Source organism: Pinus tabuliformis, chromosome 8 (genome assembly GCF_031772625.1).
Source record: "Pinus tabuliformis cultivar Carrire ecotype Pingquan chromosome 8, CPIR1, whole genome shotgun sequence".
Taxonomy (NCBI): domain Eukaryota; kingdom Viridiplantae; phylum Streptophyta; class Pinopsida; order Pinales; family Pinaceae; genus Pinus; species Pinus tabuliformis.
The window spans coordinates 799,462,822-799,477,212 of NC_142294.1; positions in this window are offsets into that span (position 1 = coordinate 799,462,822).

A 14,391-nucleotide genomic window follows, 5' to 3' on the forward strand; every position below is an offset into this window, starting at 1 on the left:
CGACTTTATGTAAATTTTTTGCGTAGCGTCATTGCGCTACCAGTTGATACATTATCCGAGAACACGGTGAATAAGCAGCATTTAAAGAGATATTTGTATTATCCGAGGGATGAGAACACAATGAATAAGCATGATTTAAAGAGATGTTTGTATAGGTTCTTCATTACTCTAAGAGATGTTCGAATCTGCCGTCAAATACAATATTCAAAATAAAAATATTAGTTTTAATGCCAGCGCAAAATATTTATTTTACATGTTGAGGTAACATGCTCAAAGCATTAATATGCCAATGAGGTTAAACGTAATTATCATAGTAAAATTTTTCTGTTTATAATGCAATCGCAAAATATTTATTTTCCATGTTGAGGTAACATGCTAAAATATTTATTTTACATGTTGAGCTAACATTCTAATTTTTTTTTTGTCTTCTATGTAATGGCAAAATATTTATTTTTTCCATGTTGAGGTAACATGCTTAAAGGTTTAATGATATAATTATTATAATAAAAATATTAGTTTTTGAGGTAACATGCTTAAAGGGTTAATAATATAATTATCATAATAAAAATATTAGTTTTTGATGTCATGTAAATATTTATTTTTCATGTTGAGATAACATGCTTAAAAAGTTAATAATATAATTATTATAATAAAAATATTAGTTTTTAATGTCATGTTGAGGTAATATACTCAAAATGTTAATAAGTTAATAATATAATTATTATAATAAAAATATTAGTTTTTAATGTCATGTTGAGGTAATATACTCAAAATGTTAATATGTTATTAAATTAAATAATGAACTTGGTTTTAAACTCATAAATTAAAAATTTCTCTTATCTAATTTTTACCAAAAATTTTAATTAATATAATTATATTTTTAATAAAATATAATAATATAAAAACTTATAATATAAAAGCATGAACTCCTACCATACACACTTACACACAACCTTTGTAGTGGACCCTTGATTGGCGTGGCAAACCCATAATAACTCGATCTCTGTGCATAAGCGCCAAACCAATAATAACTCGATCTCTGTGCATAAGTTTCATTTATAAACGTTAAATCTTAATATAATTAAAATACATGAAACTACATCTAATTTTATAAGAATGTCGCATGCTGATGTGATTGGATCTTTTGTTTATGCAATTTTAATTGTTCATTTTACTTTTATTTTAACAATTTAATTTTTTAATTATTATTATATTATATTATTTTGTTAAAATTGGATTTTAAAGTTATTTCAATTTTTATTAATATTAAAAAAATGATGTTTTAAATTATTTTTATTACAATTTTATTTTATAAGGTGAATTAAATTATTAATATTTATATTTTCATATTATTAATAATTATGACTTTATTGATTTTTAGATGTTTTTTGTGAAATTTTTATATTGAAAAATTGATTTTATTTTTTTATTATTTTTTTAATGATAAGAAACAATTAAATTTTTTCATATAATACAATGACATTATCATTATTTTTAGTCACAGAAAATATTCAAATTTTTTAATATGCTTCAACTAAATCATTTTTAGAATAGTATATTTTCTAATAATTAATTTAACGAGTTTTTCCAATATTGGGTTTGGCTTCTATTAATAATAGAGTTAATGTCATGTTTGAAAAAAGAGGAATTCAAAGGAAAACTACTTTAATATAGAGTTAAGGTTTTTTTTTTCATTTAATATATTTGATATTTATATTAACAATAGAGGATTGTTTAGAAGATTGTGCAAAAAAAAATATTGAAAAATAAATTATTCTTATTCTCATATGTACTGCTAGTAGAATTAGTCAACATCTTATTGTACTAATAATGTTTCTCTTTCTCTCTCTATATGACTCATCACTTTCCTATATACATTACATTGTAGGAATAGTTATCATCCTCATTTATATGTAGATCATGAGTATCTTTTTAGCAAGATTTATTCTTAAGGTTAACTTAAAATTCTAAACATTTATATATTAACCCCAAGATTTATGTAAATATAAATAAATCAAAAATAATAATTATTTCAAAGAAGTAAATCGAATATATCTTATATTTTATTTAATATAATAATTTGGAAAAATATTTTAATAAAAATATCAATATTATTTTTTATCACAAATAAATTTTGAATAGATGTATAGCTATCGAGTTTAAAATTATAATATCTTTATAATCATTTGAAAAAATGAAAATTTATAAAAAAATAATTTTAAAATTAAATTTACACAAAAATAATATTAAAATTAAGTATAATACCTCTTATCTTAATGTCCTTTTAAAAGAAAATCTCCCTTCTTATAACAATAAGGCTTTAAACATTATAAAATATTTATAATAAATAACTTTAAAATTAGATATGCAAGAAACTTTGTCTTATTCTTTTTCTAAAAGTTAGCTTTCAATGCTTTACATGGGATGACTTTGTTAAAATAGTAAGTAGATATCTAAATGTGATTTAGTATAAGTAGCTATAAGAATGTGTGATTTTCCTCCATTCAAACTACAAGAATTTGACAAAAGTGTTCAATTATATATATATAAATAATTGTTATAGTATTTCGATAAAATGATTAAATAAGATATACAAAAATTTGTGATAAATTAATAGTTATAAATTAATAACAAAAATATTTTGATTATTATATTATAAGATAAAATACTAAAATACATAATTTGAACTATAAATATATAATTTAAATATTAAAATGATATTGATTATTAATATTATTATATATTAATTTTTTTTTGAAAAAAAATCAATTATATAATTAAAGTTTTTATAATCATTTTAAGTCAAGATTTTTAAGATTTTTAAGAAGTACAAAGTTTCCTTGATTTTTAGGCCCTTTAATATTATTTGAAGTTTCGTAATATTTGTGAAAGACCTGGTAGACCGGAAGGTGTTTATATGATTTCTTGTTCTTGCAGGACACCCTACCTTGGTCAGACGCTCAATAAATCAAACAATTCATGAGCATGCTATTGACATCAAACATAAGAGGACGGGCTCCTCAATATTGGCAGAAATCATCACTAAGAGAGATCATTTTCATCATCATAAGTTTAGGGAGGCCTTAAAAGTTGAACGGAGATCAATATTAACTCTTAACTGAAATATCAATAGTTGTTGGTTCTCTACTCTTTCTTATTAATTTTTAAATACTTTATTTATTATTATTATTTTTAAATTATTTATCTATTATTATCCTTATAACCCATTATTGTTTCCTCTTCCTTCTATCCTTTTAGTTTGATTCATAGTTTTAGATATAAAAAATACTCTTTTATTTTTATTTTGATGGTTATTATCACATCTTTATTCTAAATTTATTATTTTCTATATTCTTTATTATTTCATTTTATTTTTTCAAGAGAATCCAATTTCTTTTAAAATATCCTCTGTCTCAATATTAATTTTGAATCTTATTCTTTTATTTCTTAAAAATTTTAGAAAATTATTTTATAATAATTTTCATTCTAATTAATTTAATTTATTTATTTAAACGTTTGACTCAATATATACTGAATTCTCATCTTATTATTTGACCTAATTTAAGGATTTGATATAATTATTTAATTTAAAGTTTTGCGTTGTATATTAAGGAAAAAAATATATAAAGATTTTATTAATTTTATTTTATTTTAATATAAAATTAAAAATAATAATAAATCTTAAGAATATAAATATTTGACTTAATCTATTTATTTGATTTAAGGCTTTAATAATTTTTTTTTCAAAACTAATCGTTTATCTAACCATTAATTTTTTTAAGGGTGATCTAATTCTCCTATGAACCATACTAGATGGTTAGAAACTCGTCAATATATTTCTTATGATGTTATTTTCGACGAATTTTTTCTCATATTAAAGGAAATAGTGGTCATTTTTAGACTCTTTTTTATTTTTTAAGAATTATAAAATTCTTTTAATTTACTGTATTGAAAAATGTTATGTGAAAGACCTTAGGATTTATAAGCGAAATATTTGAACTTCTTATTTTTAATGGTTTCATTATTTTCTAGCATTTATTTTTAAGATTTATATTTGAGCAAAAATAGATTAATTCCATGATGAATTTTTTATTGAATAACGTTTGAGAGATACTCTAGGTAGTACCAAAACATAATTTAACAGGATGCATGTTTGAAATCATATTAATATCGTAGAATTGAAAGTTTAGTTTATTAGAAAGAGGTTCATTATATGTTATTATAACATTGTTGATATTATTAATTTGATTTTCTTGTTTAATGTTTTAATAAATAAGCTCTATTAAACTTGTGATAGCTATTATTCATGTTAGAACAAATAAATGGGACACAATTTAAAAGAATATAAAATATAATTATGTTAATTTCCTAATATTTTTGTACTAATTAGCCTAAAGCTTCTTATTTAAACTTAAGGTGGATGAGGATATGTTGACATTTTTATATTTTTTTAATTGAGGGTCTATATTGATTCTCAAGGGAATATGCTCAACATATGCTTTATTTGAATGCTTATCAACTACTCTAGTGTGTTAGAGAGTTTGTTAGGTTGCTTTGACTTTTAATAAATTTTACAAAATTTGATGTCTCAATAGGGAGCAGGATCTCTGGCTCTGCGACCACCAATTTCCTAGGGACCATTAAATTTTTTAAGGGTGATCTAATTCTCCTATGAACCATACTGGATGGTTAGAAACTCGTCAACATATTTCTTATGATGTTATTTTCAACGAATTTTTTCTCATATTAAAGGAAACAATGGTCATTTTTAGACTCTTTTTTTATTTTTTAAGAATTATAAAATTCTTTTAATTTACCGTATTGAAAAATGTTATGTGAAAGACCTTAGGATTTATAAGCGAAATATTTGAACTTCTTATTTTTAATGGTTTCATTATTTTCTAGCATTTATTTTTAAGATTTATATTTGAGCAAAAATAGATTAATTCGATGATGAATTTTTTATTGAATAACGTTTGAGAGATACTCTAGGTAGTACCAAAACATAATTTAATAGGATGCATGTTTGAAATCATATTAATATCGTAGAATTGAAAGTTTAGTTTATTAGAAAGAGGTTCATTATATGTTATTATAACATTGTTGATATTATTAATTTGATTTTCTTGTTTAATGCTTTAACAAATAAGCTCTATTAAACTTGTGATAGCTATTATTCATGTTAGAACAAATAAATGGGACACAATTTAAAAGAATACAAAATATAATTATGTTAATTTCCTAATATTTTTGTACTAATTAGCCTAAAGCTTCTTATTTAAACTTAAGGTGGATGAGGATATGTTGACAGTTTTATATTTTTTAAATTGAGGGCCTATATTGATTCTCAAGGGAATATGCTCAACATATGCTTTATTTGAATGCTTATCAACTACTCTAGTGTGTTAGAGAGTTTGTTAGGTTGCTTTGACTTTTAATAAATTTTACAAAATTTGATGTCTCAATAGGGAGCATGATCTCGTGGCTCCGCGACCACCAATTTCCTAGGGATTTTCAAAGGATAGAAACTCTTCAACATTTATTTTAACACTTATATTATTAAAATAATTATTTAAATTCACAAAATCTCTAATTCATTTTATAATTAATTCTTTTTACAATTATTATTACAATTTGGATAAAATAAATATCTATTTGTCTATTTTCTTAAAATTGACAATAATAACAAGATCAACTACGACTTAATTTAATTGATGTTGCTATTATTGTAATCAATTTCCGAAAAGTATTTTACACTAATTACTCAAATATTTAAAGATTTGGTAAGAAAATAGGAAAAAATAACTACCCAATTTAAAAAATGAAAAAATAATATATATATATATATATATATATATATATATGGAATTTAAATCATTTTCTTAAAGTATGTGTGTAATAATATATATATTCTATCATAATATATTTGTAATAATATATTTATGAGGTAGTTAGGTGATATATTTGTTAATAAATTATTATTGATTTATTATATATTTGATTTAACTAGATTAACTAAGATCTATTTATTCAATTTTCTTTTACAAATTTATTTTGAATCCAAAAATTTACACATATATATTATAATTCTTAATAATATTACTTTTAAATTTTGGTAATTTTTTTTGGATTAATGACACTACAAGTTGGTGTAGACCTTTCAAACCATTTAATGTGGTTCATCCCCAATACAAAGGTGAAAAAATTAATCCATTACTTATATTTATACTAGCTTAGATCTATCTTAACTTTGGATCTACCAACTGCCAAGAGGGATCAAATCTTTTTCACTTTAAAAGAGTTGCATTTCAAGAAATTTGACCCAACTAGTTTAATTATTACTTATAATTGTAATTATAAATATAATTATTAATTTTATGTTTTTTATTTTAAGTCAAAATGTTAAAAATTACAAGATCTCTACCAGACATAAAATGTTTACATAAGAGTTAAGTTTACTTATGAACCTCAAATATGAATAATGTTTTAAATAAAAAGTGACTTGGGTGAGGGGAAATCTTGGATAAAATATAATATTACAATATTTATTACCACTGCACCCAATAAAAAGTAGTAAGGGGTGGGGAAATACTAATTAAATGTAATATTATTACATTTTACTCATTATTTCCCCTCACCCCTACTAATTTTATAGTTGAGTTTGTTTAATTTCAAACTTCAAAAATAAAGAAAAAATACAATAAGAAGTGGACAAATTGAAGGGAAATATTGAGTGAAATGTAATATTATAATGTTATATTTTACCCAATATAACCTAGTACAAAGTGGAGGGAGGTAGGCAAAAATATTTGATAAAATGTAATAATTACATTTTCCTAATATTTCTCCCACCTCTAGTAAATTTTTATTTTTTATTATTATTTAATTTTATAGTGTTATTTTTATCTTCTTACTTTATTTATTTTCAAAAGTTAAAATGTCTACATTAAGTTACATTACACATTTCTAGCATACTATAGGCATTAGATCTTGGCTCAATGAAAGAATTACATATATCCTCATACTAAAAAGTATTTTTTTAATTTTTTTTTTTTTAATTTCAATTACATTATCACACAATATAAAGTTTGATGTGAAGTTAAAGTGAAAGTTGAAAACATTGATTTTGAAAGTAATTTTTTTTTTTTAGCGTTACTCTAATATATACATAATGTAAGTTACCCACAACATCTATGGCATACACACACACACACACATATACATAATGTAAGTTACCCACAACATCTATGGCATATACATATATTAGCTGACACACACACACATATATATGAGTTGACACACACACACACACATATATCTGTGTGTGTGTGTGTGTTTTAATCTTTTTTTAATGAATGTTAGGGGACAACATTTCCCTCATGTACTAGAATATAGAGCGCCTCTTGACTTAATAAATTTTAGATTTTCATATAAAATAAAAAAACGTATTTTGTAATTAATGCTACCATGAACAATTTTGGTTATTTTGATGGCATTGCTATCTACCATTAATATTTGGATTCATTAAAACCTAATGGTGGTATATAAGTATTCAAACTACCATTTAAAGGTGTTTTCAGTGCGAGGTTTTGTATCATATGGACAATTTTAATTAAAGGAGGTTTTATCATATGGAAGCTTTAATTTTTTAAAAGTATAGGCGAACAGATTCAACAAGTTCCACTCTAGGCCAAAATTTGGGAGCCCTCCTCAAACCTCAACCTCATTGCAGCTCAGCACCAAGCCCGATCTCCCATTCATAGGTGTATCACCCAGTGACACACCAACAATTGTTTTTACCAAGTTTTATTTACCACTGTTAATTCTATTTAGTTTAATCTGAATTCTTCAAAAATTTAGGCTAAAAAGCCAGAACAAAGGTTGTTAAATATTAATTAAAAGATTTTGAATCAGTCTGTAAAAGAACTGGAAAATCAGTTATATGAACTTCTGAGAGTTCTCTCAACCTCTTCCTTGAAGAGGAAAAAGGAGATAATCATGGGGGTTTGGAAAAAGAGAAGGAAAAAATGTACTGTGATTATTTTCTTCCTGGAGCTAAGCAAGTTAGCCAGTGGGAAAGGAATTAAGATAACAACTAGGGGTGTGCAACTTGAGGCTGGACATGTTCGTGATTCCCAAGGTACCAAATTGTTTATCATTGACAAAAGTGGAAGAGCTCAAAGGGGGATTTTAGACGTAATTGCCAGATCCAAGGCTGGGTGGTGAGACCTTCCAAATTAAAGGAGTTACATGCTTGAATCACACTCATACAGAGAAACAGATAAGTAATATTATTGTGTTAGCAATTTATTATTAGGAAAGTATATAATGTTTACTGTGATAATAGAAATTAAGATTAGCAGGCTAGAATGTTGTATCAACATTACTCTGTTATTGAAAGGAAACATAAATAGAGTCTTTTAGTAAATCACATTGCTAACAGAGGAGCATACAAGAGATAACTAATATTTCTACTGACATGGCAGTAATATCTACCGTAAATATTCTAATGTTTAATCGCATAGAACATTCTAAGCCTAACAGCAAAGAAATTAAATCACATATTTAATATTTTGGTCTAGACTTTCTGTACCTATTATATCTTTGAACCTTATACAGTATATTGAAAGATATTTGCAAAATAGATAATATCAGTTTCCCAGAATTTCCATCGTTAGTCACATTCATTTATGACAAAGAAATCTATGCAACATAGTCGACCCAAACTATATTATGAGATGGAAATGTAAATAACTCAATGGTTAGGGTTTATCGACCTCGATCGAGTTATGAAGAGAACCCACCATGAACGGAGTACCTAGACTCTATTGAAAGCCCCAAGGCCCTTAAGTTATTAAAACAGAGACCATATTTGAAGAAGTTTGGAACAGTGATATATATATAAACAGAGAACGACGACCAAATTCATAATAACATTCGAACCATTCACGAACAAAAAGAAAAGAGATTAATAATGCTCAGTCACAAATTTAAGAATTAATTGCAATACATATAAATACCAGAAGCCGAGATATCATGGCAATTTGGTCAGAGCATTCAAATTACAATATGGATGCCAAATGTATAGTCCGGTTCTCATAGAAACACCTGGAACCAATTCGAGAACTAAACTATAGTAGCGGTAAGGCACATGCCGACCCATTAAACACTAAATAGATAAAACCCGTAAAGCAGAAGTATCCCGATCGCAAGGCCTAATCTCATTTTAAATACATTTCCAAAGCTCTCTATTCGCAGAAGAATGTATCTTAAGGACTCGAGCTAAAGGGGAGTTTTTGAGTCCAACCCACATGGAAAAAGTAAGATATAGAAATCTTAGTTTGGAACGTTGGCGCCCCCAAAAAGCCATGATGCAAGAAGAGTATAAATCCATGAATTATTTACCTGCATAGAGAACAACGAATATGAGAACCTGAATCCGATTACCAAACCACTGGATTGAATCTTATATCAAAGTAAAGGTTTCTACCTAGATCAAGATTATCATTCCTCGGAGCTGCGACAGAAGCCCGAAATATACATAGAATCTTAGCATTGAACTGGAAGAGGAATTTCAGCTTAAACAGGTAAAGGTTTAGACATTACTTCCTCCTGTCGCACAAAGCCGACGGCTCCACTTGAAATGTGAGTCCATTCCATGGTAGAGGAACCTGTGCAAGGGCAACAGTAAGAATCCTCATCGGTCGCCCATCATATACACATAGGTTCATCATAAAGAAGTTGAACAAAAGCTCTTAAGCTTATAATTAAGGTCTCCTAATACCTGAAGGATGAAGGATTCGAGCATGGCGGATCATGAACAGGTTACCCTTCCGCCACAAAGCCATAGAGCCAAAAACATTAGTCAAATGAACCTTTCATCATTGCAGGAAAACCTTATCATACTCCGCCAACCCTAAATAGCCAAGACCGTGGGCTGGTCTAGAACCAAGGGCGAAGATTGTGCCATCTGCATCAGTTCGAGACTCTTCTGAACGACCCAGTTAAGGTTCATCAATGTCGGGTTGTGTGGCCAACAGGGAAGGGATATCGATGACAGAGGAGGGCCTCGGGGCTCTCCCGCCTTAATGAGGTGGGTTACCCTAATGTAATTCCACTCAGGCAACATAAATGCAGGTACCGTAACATGAATTACGTGGAGTCCAATAAGGACTGTGTTTCTGCGGTGTCCACCCTATGTCAGCACTAACAGACCCATGAATTAAGTGGGTAGTGCAGACTCCAGAAAACCTTAAAGATGATGGATTATGACCCGGGTCGAATTCATTAACCCTTACATCATTTAATTAGTCAAATAACTTGTTTTATTAGTGTTTAAAAAAAATTGGATATGGATGTTACAAATGGTATCAGAGCTCAGGCTCACATACTAAGACTTCTGGGTTAGTTTAGCACAATTAATTAAGTTTTTGATATATGGGTATTGATGCAAAAAAAAAAAAAAACCGAGTTTGGATGTATATGAACAGAGAGAGAGAGAGAGATAGAGAGATAGAGGTCAACACCAAGAATTAGAAATGCATAGAAGCCCCAAATTAACAAGCCAACTGGAAGTGCCTTACATGGAGGCCAACCCAGAATTATGGGTACAACTGGGAGAAGAATCGCGGCAAGCCAACATTGCCCTGCTAGAAACAATGCAACAATTACGGGCAAAAATGATGAACTTGAGGATGGACAACGAACGACTAAGGAAGGAACAAGAGAAGATCCTTAAAAGTCTGTCCAATCGAAAAAATCAACGTGGTCGAGACCCCAGTACAAAGAATAGGGAGAAGACCCCAACTGCCCATAATGGGGAGGATAATGCAGAATCAACGGAAGGCCATAAGGAGGAAGAAGAAGGGCATTCAGATAATGTTTCCAATCAAAGGAGGACAAAAAGACAAAAGACAAAATTACAAGGCGAGTTCAAGAAAAGCAAACCGTCGTTGTTTGAAGGAGAATCTGAAAAAGCAGCGGAAGCCTACTAGCAGTTTACTAATTACGGGGAAAGGCCACCCTTTGGTGGGAAGAAATTAAAACAATGAGGAAGATTGATGAGGAGAAACTAACATGGCAAGAATTCCATAAACATTTTAAAGATAAATACCTAACTAAATGTTACTATGATGAAAAAGCAAATGAGTTCCATGAGTTAAGATTGGGAGCCTTAACCATGGATGAGTATGTAAAACAGTTTACTTCCCTGATATGATACGTTCTGTATATGCAGGAGGAAAAAGCTAAAATTCAGCGGTTTATTAGCAGCTTGCCAAAATTCATGAAGGAAAAATTAGAATTCGATTATCCTAGAACAATGGACGATGCAGTACGAAAAGCCCGCATCTGTTATCAGCAGATGAAACAGAAAAATGAAGGACCTAAAGGAGCCATTGGCAAGAAAATGAGGAACTTACCACCAAACAGGCAACCAAAAGTCATAAATGGCAGAAATAATCAACAAAGGACTTTTGAAAAATTTGCAAGAAATATGCCCAGAACTCAGACATATACTGAGAATAGATAACCGAAGGGGGTTAGCAAAACTGCTACTGACCAGCCGCCAAAGCCACCACTGCAATGTTGGGGATGTGGGGAAGCACATTATTACAAGAATTTCCCGCACAAAGCTCGAACTGAACAACTGTCGAACATGAAAGAAGCCTCCATAGTGGGAGATATCGCAAGAAGCATGCCCAGAATTAATGTTGCCTTGGACAATCATCAAGCGGAATATCAGCCCACCATGATCGAATGTGAAGGTATGATTGTTGATCAACATGTTTCTATTTTATTTGTTCTAGGTGCTAGCTTAAGCTACATTAGTCCTAATAAGGTAGAAAAATGTCAGTTGCAAAGCAGTAAATTTATGAAGCCTTGGCTAGTTCAACTAGCCATCGGAACAAAAAGGAAGGTGTCTACGAAAACAGAAAATTGCCCTATAATAGTTTTAGGATAGCCCATTCGTGTTGATTTGAATATCCTTCCCCTGGTTCATACGATGTATTAATAGGAATGAAGTGGTTGGAAGGTTGCTGGTCCTTGGTGGATTGCAAAGAAAAATCGGTATGTTATCTTACCGATTCAGGGTAGTGAAAAGAAATTCAAGGAATCAAGAAGAATGTAAAATTATGCCCCATTACAACCAATCAGCTCGGAAGATGCATAAGGAAGGGCTGCCAGATTTATGCTATCCAAGTAGGGTACAAAAATGACAGAAATAAGATGACATCTTTACAAAACATTCCTGTAATTCAAGAATTTGTGGACGTGTTTCTTGAATCCATCCCTGGATTGCCACCAATGCGTTATATCCATTTCACCATTGAGCTAGTGCCTGGAGCAGCTCTTGTTTCGAAAGCTCCCTACCGCATGAGCATCCCTGAGTTAACAAAGCTCAAAATGCAGCTTCAGGAACTGTTAGATAAAGGTTACATTCGCCCTAGTGTGTCCCCTTGGGGAGCCCCTGTACTATTTGTAAAAAAAATGACAGAACCTTAAGATTATGCATTGATTATCGTCATCTAAATAAGTTGACCATCAAGAACAAGTATCCTTTATCTGGTATAGATGATTTATTTGATCAAGTGCAGGGAGCTAGCGTGTTCTCCAAAATCGACTTAGGGTCTGGTTACCACCAAATCAGAATAAAAGATGAATACATCTGCAAAACCGCATTATGAGTTCATGGTACTACCTTTCGGCCTTACCAATGCTCTGGCCACTTTCATGAGCCTGATGCATGGCATTTTCCATCCATTTCTAGATAAATTTGTACTGATTTTTGTTGTTGATATTCTGATCTATTTAAAAAATCAGGAGGAAGATGAGTAACAATTGAGAACAATATTGCATATTTTGCGAGATAACTAGTTGTACGCAAAATTTAGCAAGTGCGATTTCTACAAAGGTCAAATCCAATACCTAGGCCATGCAATATCAACAGAAGGAATAATAGTGGATTGAGAAAAGATCAGAACTATTATGGAATGGACCACATCGAAAAATGTTGCAAACATAAGGTCCTTTTTATGCCTAGCAGGGTATTATCGCTGATTAATCAAAGGCTTTTCAAAAATAGCTTTTCCGATGACTTTACTTCAGAAAAATGGGCATGCTTTCCACTGGACAACGGAATGCCAACAAAGTTTTGAGCAGCTAAAGAAACTTTTTACTACCACCCCGGTGCTAAAAGTAGCAGATCCAGAAAAATCCTTTGTAGTATGTACAAATGCAAGTAAGGAGGGTGTCGGTGGAGCATTAACTCAGGAAGGAAAGGTCATAACCTACGAGTCACACAAACTGACAAATTATGAACAACACTACTCTACTTATGATTTGGAGTTTACCGCAGTAGTGGATGCATTAAAAATGTGGCGACACTACCTTCTGGGAAAGAAATTTTTGTTATTAACTAACCACAATAGTCTTACAAATTTCTTTAACCAATCTAGTTTAAATGCTCGGTAAGCCAGATGGACCGCATTCTTGAGCGAATTTGACTTTGACATGAAACACCTCAAAGGAAAAGAAAACCGGGTAGCAGATGCTTTAAGCCGAAAAGTACATTGCATTTATGAAGTACAATTCAGCCAAGCACAATCCAACCTGCCAAAGGTTATTCGAGAGGCATCCCTCAAAGACCCAGAATATACATTCTTATGGAAGCAAGCTTCGGAAGCTCAGGAAAAAAGGGAAACAATCTGAGTATGGAATTAGCCCCGACAAAATGTTAACATTCAGAAATAGAATTTATATTCCTAACCAAAACTCTGTTAAGCAGTTGTTATTAGATGAGTTTCATAGGAAGCCTTACGTCGCTCACCCAGGATACCAAAAACTATTTTCTGCTATCAAGAAAAGTTATTTCTGGCCAGGCTTAAGAAAAGATGTGGCTGAATATTTATCCAAATGTTTAGAGTGCCAATTGGTGAAGGAGGAACATCAACATCTTATCGGTGTGTTGCAACCATTGCCCATCCCTGAATGGAAATGTGAGACAATCACTTTAGACTTTATTACTAGATTACCTCGTACAAAAAAGGAACATGACTCAATCATGGTTGTGGTGGACAAGTTGAGCAAGACCGCTCATTTCATTCTCGTAAAGTCCACCTATAAAATGGTGGAGATTACATACATATTTATGAGAAAAGTCTTCTGATTACACGGGATACTCCCAATGCTAATCTCCGACAGAGATGTAAAATTTACATCTGCATTTTGGAAAACCATCTTTGCGGGGTTGGGCACTCAAATTCAATTCAATACTGCCTATCATCCACAGACAGATGGTCATACAGAGCAAGTGAATCAAGTCTTGGAAGACATGTTGAGAATGTTTGTAATGCAACAACCACAAAAATGGGAGGATTACCTCCACTTGGT